General features: G+C 35.4%; 1 protein-coding gene and 1 pseudogene across 7 annotated transcripts in view; one reads left to right on the top strand and one right to left on the bottom strand.

The window, feature by feature from the left end:
* Gphn (gephyrin) overlaps positions 1-15,216 on the bottom strand; it is a 559,105-nt gene that overhangs the window by 417,610 nt on the left and 126,279 nt on the right. The window lies entirely within an intron of this gene.
* LOC104877203 lies at positions 13,855-15,123 on the top strand (annotated as a pseudogene).

Genomic DNA, 15,216 nt, shown 5'->3' with positions numbered 1-15,216 from the left:
AAGAGCAAGAAGCAATTTAAATATGTTCAGGGACCATTTTCATCTCCAGAATTAAGGATTATTCTAATGTTACATCATTGCCTTTTCTCTTTTACTTTCCTTTTTAGTTTTATTTTAGGATTCCCTATTTTTAATGTTCATACAGAGATTTCTTTAACTGAAATACTGAATAGTTTCTCTGGTGGGAAAAACTATAATAGTACACAAGATCCTAATGAGATAATTAATAATGTGAAATAGGAAGTAAAGGGCTAAAGGTGTAGGGAAAGTGGGAAGGGTGGGGGAAAGGTAATAAGGGAGAGGAAAAAAAATAAGAAAATGAAAAAATGGAAATAAAGTGTTTGTAAATGGGGAGGGGAGGAGGGGGTGAAGGGAGGGCAGGGACAAGGGAAAAAATGAGAATCAAGGCCTGTCACGTAAAGGTACAGGATCCAAATAATGAATGTAAATGTATTGTATACCCAGATTGTACCAAAAAGAAAAAAAAAAAAAAAGAAAAGTACAACTTAAAATTGAATTTTCAAGGAAGAACCATAGAATCCAAAAAGACTATACCTTGAGAAAATAGCTATCTAAAATTAAAGGTAACATAACATTAATATATATTTTTATTCTTGTTAGCATGAAACGTGATGTTATTTTCTATTTCAATCCAGTAGTTTTAATATGACTTAGCTATTTCTAATCTACCTAAGAATACATGACTTGTTCCTTTTAAAGATCTATTATCTAATACTTTAAATTCCCTACTAAAAATTTCCTCAAAATACATGTTTTAAGCAATCAAAGTCTAGATCTGCCTCAACAGTGTGTATATGTGTGTGTGTGTATGTATGTATGTATGTGTGTGTGTGTGTGTGTGTGTATATATATATATATATATATGTATATATATATGTGTAAATTTGGAAATGTTTGGACTAATTTATTAATTCTAAAGAAATAATCTTCCCACTGCTTTTGTTAGCAGTGGAGAAATGAGCTAATATATGATTTTCAAACCACACTTAGTAGAAACTGCCCCATGTAATCTGTGACAAATGTGCTACTTTGCCTAATTTTAGAACAAATGTTCTTTAGTCTAACATTTCTTTAAGAAAGCTATTTGGGCCTAAGTAGTGCCCAAAAGAGATAGGGGCAAGTTAGCACACAGTTATATGGCTTGTATCTAAATCTTCCTCCAAAGCTCATGAAAAAATCGGGCTTTTCAAAGGTGGCAGAGTCTAGAGTGATGCTGAGATCAAGGGTGTGTGACTACTAAATTAGCCCACTGATTGGCTTGGCATAGCTCTGGGTAGCATTAAGGGTGCCCCACCCTGGGTGTAAAGGTGAGTAGCTTGGATGCAATATAAAGGTAAAGAAACTGTTGCTTGTCACTTGTCACTTGCTGCCTTCTGCCTGCCTGCTTTGCAATGCCCCTCTGTAGAGCCACACTGTTTTAGAGCCAGCCAACTATGAAATGAAACCTCTACAAAATGTGAACTAAACAAACTTTTCCACCTTTAATTTGGGGCGTTGGGTATTTCGGCCAGCAATGAGAAAAGAAACTAAGTTAAAAAACTGAGCTGAACTAAAATTAAAAGCATACTGTACCATAAAGTTTGTTTTCATAATATTTCTTGCCTGTGCTAAGGTGGAGAGCATAGTTATAAACTCTAAAGCTTGAATGTTTTGGAGGCTTAATTAAAATGAAATACACCTTTGCTCTTCTAACAACTTACTAGTCAGCTATGTTTGAAACAACTCTTGCTAAAGGTGTTTTTCTGAAATGCATGTTAGAAACAGAAAAAAGATTATCTTTAAAATTCTGAAACAGATTACTTATTGGTTTTTGTAAGATTTATCAGTGCAACAAATTTTGTTTTTGAACCATAAATGAGAAGATAATTATTTCTCATGTAAATTACATGAAAATAATCATTTCGTTATCTTATTTGGGGGGTTTTCCCCTTTAGTATATGATAACTAAAGGACTTACTATGATTTTTGCTCCACTGATTAATGAAAATACCCCAATATGTATATGTATCATAAAAGTAGAATAGGAGAAATCACAATAGAAATATCTGAACCTATACAGTACTAACATGAAAACTACAAATTTCATTCTCATTCTGATTTAATATAATAATTACCTTTGGGGGAAGAAAGGAAAATTACATGGAAATATTATAAAATAGGCTCTTCAGAACAAATTCTTAACTACTATAAATATTTGTTTGTAAATGTTCATCTTTCTAATATATAATCATGGGTTAACAGTCATCATATGCTAAATACTTCATACTCTTCAGTTAATCATCAAAGTCATACAATTAGAAAACTACTATTTGTACCCTTCATGAGGAAACTGAAATATGGGAGTTACATTTTCTATTAGAGGTCATATAACTCATATATACCAGTACTGGGAAAACTCCAGCCATGTAACTGTACAACCTGTAGGCTTAACAACTATGCCATTCTAACCACTGTTCTCACCTAGGAAGGGAAGGAAAAAGAATGGTGAAAAAAATTGAAGGTGGAAAAAATAATGATAAAAATAGAACCTTTGCAAATTTGAAGGGGACCAAGAGTTAAAAGAAGAAGGATAGAGGAGGGTAGGAGATAAAAAAAGAATTACAATATATTGTGTACATGTACCAACTCCCCATAATAAATGTAATATTATGTACTGCATAAATGTATTAATAAATAAAAATACAATTATGTAGTGAATTATTTCAAAGCCCTATTCAAGAAATAACAGAATTTTATAACTTGAAGAAATATTAAGAATATTTCAGTTAAGCTGTTATGGAATTATGCTTTATGGTGACTCATGGCTCCTGTGTACATTCTATGAATAATTAACGACATCCCTTTCCTCTTCCATACAATCAACAATTTTTAGTGTATTTTATTCAAAGATTTTACTTGAAGGAATTTTACTAAATGATACAAGCTGGAGCAAACACCCCCCCACACACACACCTCTATTAGTTCTACCTTCCATGCTTTATTCATGAGACTCAATCCATGAATTATCTATAACCAAAATCAGTGCTCTCAAATATAGTAATACATAATTACAAACATTTGCAAAACTATTTAGCATGCTTCCTAACTAGTAAAAAGCTCTATTTCTCATGTATATTCTTCTTGCAGGTCCAGACTCAAAGTATATAATAGTTGATATTCACTGAACACTAAGAACTTCATGTTTATTTTCTCACTTGTAAGTACAATGTAGTATTGTGAAAAACAGATTTAGTTCAAGACTCCTTAATTCTATAGTTTCTAAATAACCAGCGAAATAAAATTCCAAAGTAACGAGTGGTCCTGAAAAAACCCTTAAAAATTTTTAAAATTAATAAATTTATACTGAGGGGCTGAGGATGTAGCTCAGTCACACCGTGCCTGCCGGGCAAGTACAAAGTCTTAGTTCGATTCCCAGTACCAGAAAAAAAAGTGGTAAGTTTATACTGTTTCCAATTGATTTACTCAAAGTTTAATTGGACAAGAGAATAACTTGAAATCCCCCAAAAGGATAAGGACACTGAATAGTAGTTGCAAAAGACAAATATCTGAATATCAAAATTTAGGAACCAGTTCTTGTAAACATTACATAGTTTTTCAAAAGTATCCCTCTCCATCATCAAAATGTGAATGTCAAATATTTAGGGCAAAATGAAACTCTGCTATATCTTAAAAATTCTACCAAAAAACTTAGCACTTGATTTGCAATACTCCAATCTGAAAATATATCAGATAACAATATAAAACAAATTATACTGACTTCCTGATTCTTGTTTCCATTTAAGATACTCTTCAATTTATATTTTCTCCTTTGTTATTGAAGTTAAATTCAAGTGACATAAAATTAAATATTTTTGCCAGACATGGTGGCACACGCCTGTAATCCCAGCACTTGAGAGGCTAAAGCAGGAAAACTGCTGTTCAAGGCCAGCCTGGGCTCCATAGTGAGTTCAAGGCCAGCCTGACCTACATAGTGAGACCCTGTCTTAAAAAACAAAACAAAACAAAACAAAAATGTAAACATTTCTAAGTGTATAATCAGCGACCCTTGTTATATTTATGTTATGTAACTAACCTCTGCTCAGTGCCAAAACATATTCATCATTCAGAGAAACACAGCTAGTACCCAAAATCAGCAAGTGATAATTTTTCTCTTCCCATAACTTCTCACAACCATCAATCTATATTATCTCTCCGTGGAAACTATTCTGAATATAATGTCTTCATATGATGTATAAATGTTGTCTTCCATTCTATACCTTACTTTAACAACTTGTTTGAAAGTGCACATTAAAAACACACACGTGTTCAATTTTGGTTAAGTTTTATTTATTTATTTAATTTATTTAAAAGACTATGCTAGTGCTATCATATTTAAGAATACACTGTCAAATCCTAGGTTATCTGGATTTTCATCTATATTTTCTTCAAAGAGTTTTATAGTTTTAATTCTTATATTATGATCTCTGATCTACTTTGAGATTTTTATATATGGTGTGAGGGGAAAAGTGGGATATCCAATCTTCCAGCACCATTTCTCACTTTAAGCTATCCCACATTCAACTTCTGAGAAACCATGCAAGTAACAAAAGAGCAAAATATTTAGTTTTTAAAAAAATGCCAAAATCTAGATTTTTATAACCTAAAACATGATCTTTCAAAAGTAAAGGAGAAATAAAAGATTTTCTGAGACAACAAAATCTTGAGGTAAATAGTTACACAATTATAACCCTGACTTGTAAAAAATGTTGAAGTTCTTTAGAAAGAGAAAAATGACACAACAAACTTGGACCTATATAAATAAAGGAAGATGAAGATAAAAAAATTTTATGTTTGATAAAATGTTAAGACATAATAGATGGCTCACTCCCATGTAGGATGGCATGGTACAGGGATATGGTGTAGGAATATCTGCTCACCTCATGGCAGATAAGAAGTAAAGAGTCAAGGGAGGAATACACACTTCTAAGGTCACTCCCACACTGACCCGCCTCTTCCAGTTAGTCCTCACCCCCTAACAACAACTCAGCTACAATGCTCCCATAATCCTATTACCTTTCAAAATCCTCATCTATGAGCATCTGAGTTTCTTGGGGGGGGCATCTAGATATAAACCATAACACTATGCTAATACTAATAAAAATAAACCAGGAGTAGCTATATTAATTTTAGACAGTAATTCAAAGCAAGAAGTTATTAAGGATAAAGAGGGCATGACAATAATAAAGTAGTTAATCATCTGAGAAGATATGCCAATCTTTACTGTTATGGTTTGTGTCTAGATGTCCCTCCAAAGCCTCACTGTGGTCACAGGGCTTTTTCAGAGATGGCTGAATCTATAGTTTGTGATGCTGGGATTAAGGGTGTGTGACTATTAAATCAGTCCACTGACTGGTCTGGCACTGCCCTAATCCTGGTAGTCTGGATAAGATAAAAGAGGCAAAAAGATGCTGTTAAGGTCCTTTGTTGCTTTTGCTACTGTGTGGTCACTATGAACTGTTTCTCCTCGGTGATGCCCCTCTGCCATATGTCACTCTGCCTTGGAGCCAGATGATTAAGGACTGCAACCTTTACAAACTGTGAGCTAAACTCTTTTCCCTTTAACTTTGGGTGTTGGTATATCGTTTCAGCAATGACAGGGAAATAACTAACACATTTACCACAGATGCTGCTTAAAACCAACTGTTAAAACATATAAAGCAAAAACTAATACAACTTTTAAGAAATGATGAATCCACTATTATAGTTGGAGATTTCAACATTTTTCCATCAAAACTGAAAAGTTTGGCAGGCAAAAAACTGGTAAAGACATAGTTGAACTCAACAACATCATCAATAAACTAGGTACAACTATCATTTATTGATGACTTAACTCAACCACAGTGGGATACACATTCTTTCAAGAGAGGCCACATTCTAGGCCATAAAAAACAACTAACAAATTTAAAAGAAAAAATATGTAGTTCGTGCTTTTGGACTACAGAGAAATACACTAGAAATCAGCAACAGAAAGATACCCAGGCAGGCAATCTCAAAATATTCGGAGATTAAACAACATACCTCTAAATAAAACATAAGTCAAAGAAGAAATTTCAAGCTAAACTTAGAATATTTTGAACTAAATGAAAAAGATCTACCAAAATGTTGATATACCAGAAAGTAGTACTTAAAGTGAAGTTTACAGCACTGAATGCATACATTGGAAAATAAAAATTTAAAACTGATAATCTGAGTTTCCACTGGAAACTACAAAAAGAAGCACAAATAAATAAAATTAAAAGAAACAGACAATTAATGGCGGCAAAAGGTCATCCTTTAAAAAATGTAAGCAATATTACTAAAGCCTCTAACCAGCCTAAGGAAAAAAAAATGAAAGGATATAAATTAACATCAAAAATGAAAGGGCATACATCTTTACAGATTCTATAGATATTAAAAAGAAAAAGAAATACTATGAACAAATATCTATAAGTTTGACAAGCCTGATAACAATTTGATAGTCTTATATCTATTAAAGCAATAAATCAATATTTAATAATTTATATACATGTAAAGAAACAAAAAATCCCAAGTGAACATGGTTTAGATATGGCAATATCCTTAGTGTATTCAAGTCTAAAACGATAAACCACAACGTTTATGTGTAAAATTAGTGTGACAGTCATTTCATAACGGCAAAAGTTGAATTTTAAGGAATTTCAAGCTGTTTCATTCATTTATTATACTGGCAAAATTTAGCACATTTCCATTCTGACAAATTAAAAGAAACAAAATCTCCTGTCCTTAAAAATTTGCAGCAGTTACTTTTTTTTCCCTTGCTATGCTATAGGCTGAACCGTTGGACCAAAGACCTATACAGGTCCATGGCACATGAGGAACAAGGTCACAGAGCAGGAACCAGGTAACTGGCATGCTAGCAGGTAAAACTTCATTTCTATTTATAGCCACTTCCCATTGCTCATATTACTGCCTGAGCTCCACCTCCTGTCAGATCAGCAGGATATTGAATTCCCACAGAAGTGAACTCTACTAGGCTCTGCATTTTCAAGAGATCTAGGTCCCATGTTCCTTGTGAGAAGCTAATGCTTGATGATCTAAGGTGAAGCTGAGGCAGTAAAGTCACCCCAGAGGCAGTGGCTACAAATATAGATTAACATTAGCAGTGTTTGACTATATAGAGACAAAAAGAATTAAGTGCTTGAAAACTCATAACAAAACTCCATCGAGTGGCAAGTGACAATTATGCTACATCTGGTGGTAGGCTTTATAGTGGCAAATGAGTTGATGTATTTTAATTGCATAACTACATCGGCAGCAGGCTTTAAGTTAGAATCTAACACTTTAGTCTGTGCATGGCCCACCTGTTGTTTTATTTATCACTTCTATCCATATCTCTTTCCCACACTATAAACTTGTCTTAGTCACAGTTTTGTTACACTCACAAGCTGACTCTAGCCAAAATAAAGAAAACTGGAGAGCTTCCTCAGAAAAGAGAACATATTCAATGACGAGGCAGAAGAATAACACTGCCCACAGAAAACAAGCTGTATTTAAAAGAGTACCATGAATCCTCCTTAAAGTATGGGTTCATTGCAACAGATGATTCACATTCTCCAAGTCCACTTTTTATATGTGGTTCATGACAGATGTCCTTAGCTGTAAGTAGGACCAGCTCTTTATAAAGCATAAAGGAATTCTTAGATTTATTGATGCAATTAGCCACTAAGAATAATGCTTTCAGTGTAGATATGTTTGAAGTGGTGGCCTTTAATAATTACTTCTGTTCTTCATATTCACATTTTTCTCATTTGAAAAACCCCAAAGGTTTGTCTTTTAATGCAGGTTGCCGTGTCTCCATATGATGAAGCAGTTTTGAAAGTTTCATGGTTTTTTTGGTTTTCTGATTTCACTACTCAGGTCAAATAGGTCATTTCTGACTGTGAATCTATACTCTCTGTCATCCATGGTCGAATTCTGGCTACCCCAAAAAATGTCACTTTGAAAATGACATAATTTTGCAGTATGATTAAAATTATAGACCCCATTAAAATACTCACATCTCTTCATATGGCTCTGTGAGATGGATGCAAAGCACATATGTCTTTTCTTATACATAGAAGTGAGATGTCTTTCTAAAGGTAGACCACTGACCAGACTTACAAGAGCAACTCCACGGATTTCTTTTGGTAAAAGTCGCCATTAGTACATTTCAGTGACACAGAATGGTTCGCAAAACTTGCTTACTTGTGTGATATTCAACTTGCTAAATGAAATCAATCTGTCTCATCAGGGGAGAATGACAACTGTGTTCAAGTCAGCAGGTAAAGTAGATGCTTTCAAAGCCACACTGGAATTATGAGAGTGACTAAGTTAAAAAATGGATTTTTTTTGACATATTTCAAACATTAGCAGGGACTTTAAAAGAGACTAAGCCAGGACAGTCTTTCTGCCAGCTGGTGTACAATCAACTATATCAACTTTCAAAAGAACATAAGCATTACTTTGCAACCACAAAAGACCCTGAAATGGGAAGGAATGGATTTATAACCCATTAGTGAATGCCAGGTGACTTGACTTTGTCTATGCTAAAAGAGAACAACTCCTTGAGACTACAAATGACAGTGGGCTTTAAAAAGTATGTTTCAGAGAATTTAAATTGACATATGTTCAGAATTAACGTCAGACAGAATATTCTGAAACTGCCACAAAAGCACTAAAAAGCATACTTCCATTTCTAACATCTTTTCTATGTGAAGCAGCATTTTCATCAGTGATAGCAACCAAAATGAGATTAAGAAGTAGAATGGACATAAATAACACATTCTGGGTGTCACTGTCTTCTATCACCCCCAGATGGAAACAAGGAAAACAAGCTAAGTGCTCTTACTGATTTTATATTATGGTGAGCTGTATAATCATCCCATCATATATTAAAATGTAATAATAAAGTAAACAATAAATGCAATGTGTTCAAATTATCTTGAAATCATCATGGCTCCACAATCCATAGAAAGACTGTCTTCCATGAAACCCATTCCTGGTGCCAAAAATGTTGGTGACTGCTCACTCGGGGCCTTTGCAATGAAATACATCCCAGCCTCCCACTTTTCTTTTTATTATTTTTTTAATTTTTAATTTTTAAAAAAAATTTTGAGAAAGTGCCTTGCTAAGTTCCTGCCTCTGCTTCCCAGGCAGTGATCATGTGCTCAGCTATGTTTTCTAAGCTCAAATTATAATTCCAGAACAAGTTCTTGGACATGATGTCAGTGGAAATGAAATGTCCATCCGTGGACCCTTGAGTTCTGAACTCAATTCATTCCTGGCGGCTGGTCTTGACTCAAGTTGGTCAAATGAAGGCTCAAGCTCCTCTACACAGCCTTCAAAGAATCTCTCCTGAATATAGGCAGATCTGTGTCCTTAGAGAGGCACTGGACCAGGATTTCTCAATTAATCCTACACAGGAAAGGATGTTGTAATAATTCTTTAAGGGTTAAATTTGTATCTGAGACCATCTGGAAGCACAGGCGGACAGCATTCAAGTCATAACTCAAGACTTTGGTCATAAATTAAAACTGAAATTCTAGTCGTAACCCGAGTTGTTTGTATGTTGGGCCAGTTGTACTCTAGAGTTCCCTGTATTTTAAAATCCATTTAACTTTACAACTGAGGAGCTTCCACCTAATCTTCACAAGAAGTGATGAGTCTGCAATGTTAATAACATGCTATAATGGAAGAAAATCTAATAGAACTCTACAAATGGATTCCAAATGATAATAGTAATATGTTAATGTAAAATTATAAGCATATTTTAAGTTTAGTATTTATCAATAACTATTTCTGCCAAAGAAATTTGCAAAGATGAAATTAACCATACGGATCATAAAGCATAACTCCATGGGCATTAACAGATAAATATTTGAATTAATTTTAATCACAAGGAACACTATCACTTCCACTGATTATAAATGTAAACTATGATCTTTTTCTAACCAAGAAACACATATCACACTCAATAATTATAATTATTTTTGAATTTTGAGACTCAGTAAAAGCCCTGAACTACCATGTTCACCCTACAAACAGAACCCTCCAACTCAAGTATCAAAAAAAGCCAAGTAGAATACTGTACTTGACTTCTTTCACAATGTGGATGGAAAGTGGTCATGCCCTCTTCTCTTTATCTTTGACTAGGGTCAGAATGAGGCAGCTACAACAGAAGGTTTAAATAAGATCCACAATTTTCTATCCTAAAACCTAAAACATTCAGGTTTCAATAAAAAATCGATATGAAGAACAATGAAGGTCTCAAACAGAATTTTTTAAAAAAGAAAATACAACTGAAAGGTGTCAACACCAACACAGCAATAATTTTAAAATCAATGGATACAGATTTTAAGCCTAGTCTAACAAAAATGCTTCAGAAAGGAATTAAAACACTTAAAACAAATTTAAAAGTCAAAAAACACAAAGTATTAGCAGAGAGAAAATATTTTTAAAAGAAAATAAACAAATATAAAATAACCACAAAATACAGAGCACCACATAGAAATTTTAGAAGTGAAAAATACAATATCTGACAAAAGTCAATAGATGTGCATAGCACTTAAATGAAGAAAACATAGAAAAGGATCTATGAGGGCCAGGGATTTAGCTCAATGGTGCTGCTGCTTGCTTCACAAGCACAAGGTCCCAAATTCAATGACCAGTACAATAAAAAGAAAAGAAAAGTACCCATTAACTAAAAAGCAAAAGAATAAAAGTTATCTAATCTGAAAATGCAGAAACAAATCCAGACACAGCCATCTAATTTTGTTTTTTTGGGGGGAAGGTTTTGAGACAGGGCCTCACTATGTAATTGAGACTGACCTGGAACTCAGTATGTATTCCAGGCTGGTCTCAGACTCACAGTGATCCTCCCCGCCTCAGCCTCCCAAGTGCTGGGATTACAGGTGTGCGCCACCATGCCTGGCCACCTCATCTTTGACAAAAGAGCCAAACACTCTTACTGGAGGAAAGATAGCCTCTTTAATAGGTGGTGCTGGAAAAACTGGGTTTCCACTTGCCAAAGATTAAAACCAGACCTATATCTCTCACCATGCACTAAACTAAAATCGAAATGGATTAAATATCTAAATATTAAAACAGAAAAACTAAACTGGCTGGAAGAGAGGTTAGGTAAAATTCTTGAAGACATGGTGTAGGCAAGGATTTTATAAACAAAACCTCAGTTGCCCATGAACTAGCACAAACAATCAACAAGAGGGATCTCTTCTTATTAAAAATCTCTTGCACAGCAAGAGAAATAAACAATAGTATGAAGAGACAACCCACAGCATGGGAAAAACTTTTCACCAGCTCTTCCTCAGACAAAGGTCTACTATCTAGAATATTTAAAGAACTTTAAAAAATAAGACCTCCCAAATTTAAAGACCCAAACCAAAAATGGGCATCTGAAATGAACAGACATTTCTCAAAGAAGTAGAAATAGCAAATAAACATATGAAAAAATGTTCAACATCACTGGTCATTTGAGAGATGCAAATGAAAACAATGCTGAGATTCCACCTCACCCCAGAAAGAATGGCTGCTATCATGAAATCAACCAATAACAAATGCTGGCTGGGCTGTGGAGAAAGAGGAACCCTGCTCCACTGCTGATAGAGAAGTGTAGACTGGTGCAACCACTGTGGAAACCAGTGTGGAGAAACCTCAAAGAACAAGGTTTGGAGGTCCCATTTTATCCAGCTATTCTCCTGTTGGGTATCTTCCCAAAGAATTAAAAGAATCATACCATAGTGATATATATGCAACCATGTTCATAGCAGCACAATTTGTGATAGCTAAAACTTGGAAGCAGCCCAATTGCCCATCAATGGGAGACTGGAAAAAGAAAATGTGGCTTTTAAAAAAATAAAATGGAGTACTACTTAGCCACAAAGAATGAGAAAGTACAAATTTTTAGCTAAATGTATGCACATTGAGGTGATACCCTTAAGTGAATTAAATAGGATGCATATGTGTAAATACCAAATAGATTTAGTGTGAGAAACTGAAGTGTAAATAAGGACTAAAAGGTATAATAGATAATGTGAAATAGGAAGAAAATGTGCAAAGGGGAAGGGGAAGTGGAAAGAGTGGGGAAAAGAAAGAAGGGAATGGAATTAACATGAGAAAAAGAAAAATGGAAACAAAAGTCTTTGAAGATAGAGGTGGAGGGGTTGAAGGGAGGGGCAGGGGAATGGGGAAAAAATAAGAACCAAGATGGATTATATAAAGGCACAATTTCCAACGATGAATGACATTACAGTGCATACCTTAAATGTACCAATGAAATTAATTTTAAAATGTCTAATCTAAAAGTAAAAAGACTGAAAGAATACATATTCTCTCAGTGAACCATGGGTCAATATCAAGAGATCTAACATTTTCATCATTTGACTATGAAAGAAGAGGAGAAAAAAGCTAGGTTGAAAAAGTACTTGAAAAAATGGCTTTTAAACTTCACAGATTTTACAAAAGACATAAAAAAGCTGGGCAAACCTATAATAGGATAGAGTTAATGAAATACATAGTAGGCATATTGTAGCTAAACTTATAAAAACTGAATACAAAGAAAATATCTTGTTATCAGCATGAAAGGAACTATGCTTTACCTAAAGGAGAAAAACAATTCAAATGACAGAAAATTTTTAATCAGAAACTAGGAAGTTCCTAAGTAGGTACTTTTTCAAGTGCTCAAATAAAAGAACTTTGAACTCACATCTTATATCCACTAAAAGTATCCTTCAGTGATGAAGAAAAAACTTGACATTTTTAGAGGAAAAAAAATTGTCACCAGGACAACTAACCTAAAAAAATAGTTAATGCAAGATCTTGAGCATAAAAAAATAAAATAAAAATAGTAAGGAATCTTAAAACAGCAAGTAGGAAGAATACAGTAAGCAAATACATGAGTAAATAAAAAGACTTCATTCTTGAGTTTTCATGTTCAATGCTAAAGCAAAGATTGTTAACACTCTGATAAATTGTACATGTACACATCAGAAATATTTCAGATAATTGGAAAGGATAATAAGATATATAGATATAGTTTCAATACTTCTCTTGAGCCAGATGAGTCCACTGTAATACCCAGAATAACAGTGAAGCAACCATTACAAAAGGACATATACTTAAAAATCCTATTGAAGGCTGGGTATTTAGTTCAGTGGTGCAGCCTCCTCCCTCACAAATGCAAGGTCCCGAGTTCAATCTCTGGTAAAAAAAAAAAAAAAAAAAAAAAAATCCTATTGATGGTGGTGGTGCGCCCACAAGGTAGGTGGCTGTGGTATTGCTTCAGGAGGCAGCAGGGCAGGGATGCAGCAAGTACCAGGCCCAACCTGGCCTCTAATGAGAAGCTCGGGCCTGGGGTCGCCTGTGGCCGGGCTCTGAGGCAGCAGACTGACAGCAACATGGACTGTGACGGACAGCAAGACGTTCCCTCTGCCCCCATGACAGTGATACTGTCCTCCCAGCCTGCGGACCCCTGCAAGCCTGGACCACACTCTCCAGCACCCCACTCCTGGCAGCCTGCCTTCAGCTAAAAGTCTCCACTCACATGATGGATTTTAGAGACTAGATTACTGCATTCCAGAGATCATGGCAACAATATAGGAAATATACTGAATTTCTCATTTCTGCAAGTGGTTATGACTATTGAAATTTTTTTAGCTACAACAAAATCAATTTTGGTCACTTTTATGGAAATACTGGCTGTATTGCTAAATCTTGATAGCTTTTTGCTAAAGGTATGAACACAAAGAGCTTATGTGGTTAGGCAAATGCACCTTGCTGAGAATGTCTAGAAGAGGTTCCACTCTCCCTGCCCGTGCCCACTGGCTGCTGCTGGGTCTGCTTCTGCTATTCCTGAATCTTCTGGAATGTGCATCTCAGACTGATAGAAATGCATCTCTTCCTGGGGTTGTCGGGGAAAATTATAGTAGACAGTATTATCAAGGACTCTTACAGGAGCAGGAGAAACATTATCAAACCAGGGCAGCCAGTCTAAAACACCAGATTGCCCAACTAAAGCAAGAATTACAAGAAATGAGAGAAGATAAGGTCACTGCAGGAGAGGAGCACAGGCACTAATGGCATAGGTTACCACAGTAATGACAAGCAGGCCTCTGATGACCTCTTAGAGTTCCTTCACTCCCAGATCCACAAGGCCGAAGTCATCTTAGGAGCCATACAGCCCACTGAGTATGGGGTCGTCCCTTTCAAGAGCTTTACCTTTATGAAAGTTTTTCGATTGGAAATGGGTCTCACCTGCCATCCTGAAGAAAAGCTGGTTAGAAAAGACAAATGAGATAAATTGGTAGGTTACTGAAGCTGGATTGTGAGTCCTTAATAATCCTGATGAAGAGGATGAACAGGAAGATGAGGGTTCCCTTGGAGAGATACTGATATTTAATGAAAATGACTTCATAGAAGGTGACTGTTGCACCAAGAGAGATAAGGGCACACAGTACAAGCTCTTTTTCAAAAGGCAGAACTGATGGAGTACAGACATGTGACTCTCTTCTGCCCTTTTGGGCCTCTCATGAAGATGAAGAGCTACATGGTTGACATCAGCAGGGCTATCATCATCATGCTGCTTGCCCAAAGAACATAAACGTTCACACAGTTCATGCAGAACTTTAGGGATGTCTGTATTCATCAGAACAAGAGAATGCATCTTGTGGTGGTGTACTTTGGTAAAGGAGGACTGTCTGAAGTCAAATCTCTCCTAGAATCTGTCACAAGTGATTCTAATTTTCACAATTACACCTTGGTCTCAATGAATGAAGAATTTAATCATGGATGAGGACTAAATGTGGGTGCCAGAGCTTGGGACAAGGAAGAGGTCTTGATGTTTTTCTAATGTTGATATACAGTTCTCAGCTGAATTCCTTAATGGCTGCCCATTAAATGCTGAGCCAGGGAGAAAGGTATTTTACCCTGTGTTGTTCAGCCTTTACAACTGTGCCATCATTTATGCCAACCAGGATGCCCCACCTCCCGTGGAGCAGCAGCTGGTTCATAAAAAGGATTCTGGGTTATGGTGAGATTTTGGCTTTGGAATGAATTGTCAATATTGCTCAGATTGTCTGACCACTGGTGGGTTCAACATGGAAGTGAAAGGCTGGGGTGGAGAAGACGTTCACCTGTACTGGAAGT

The sequence above is a fragment of the Fukomys damarensis genome, unplaced genomic scaffold (assembly GCF_012274545.1).
Source record: "Fukomys damarensis isolate Sample0158 unplaced genomic scaffold, DMR_v1.0_HiC HiC_scaffold_21, whole genome shotgun sequence".
Lineage (NCBI taxonomy): Eukaryota > Metazoa > Chordata > Mammalia > Rodentia > Bathyergidae > Fukomys > Fukomys damarensis.
Note: the sequence above shows the minus strand (reverse complement) of the source record. Positions and strands in the feature narration are given on the sequence as shown.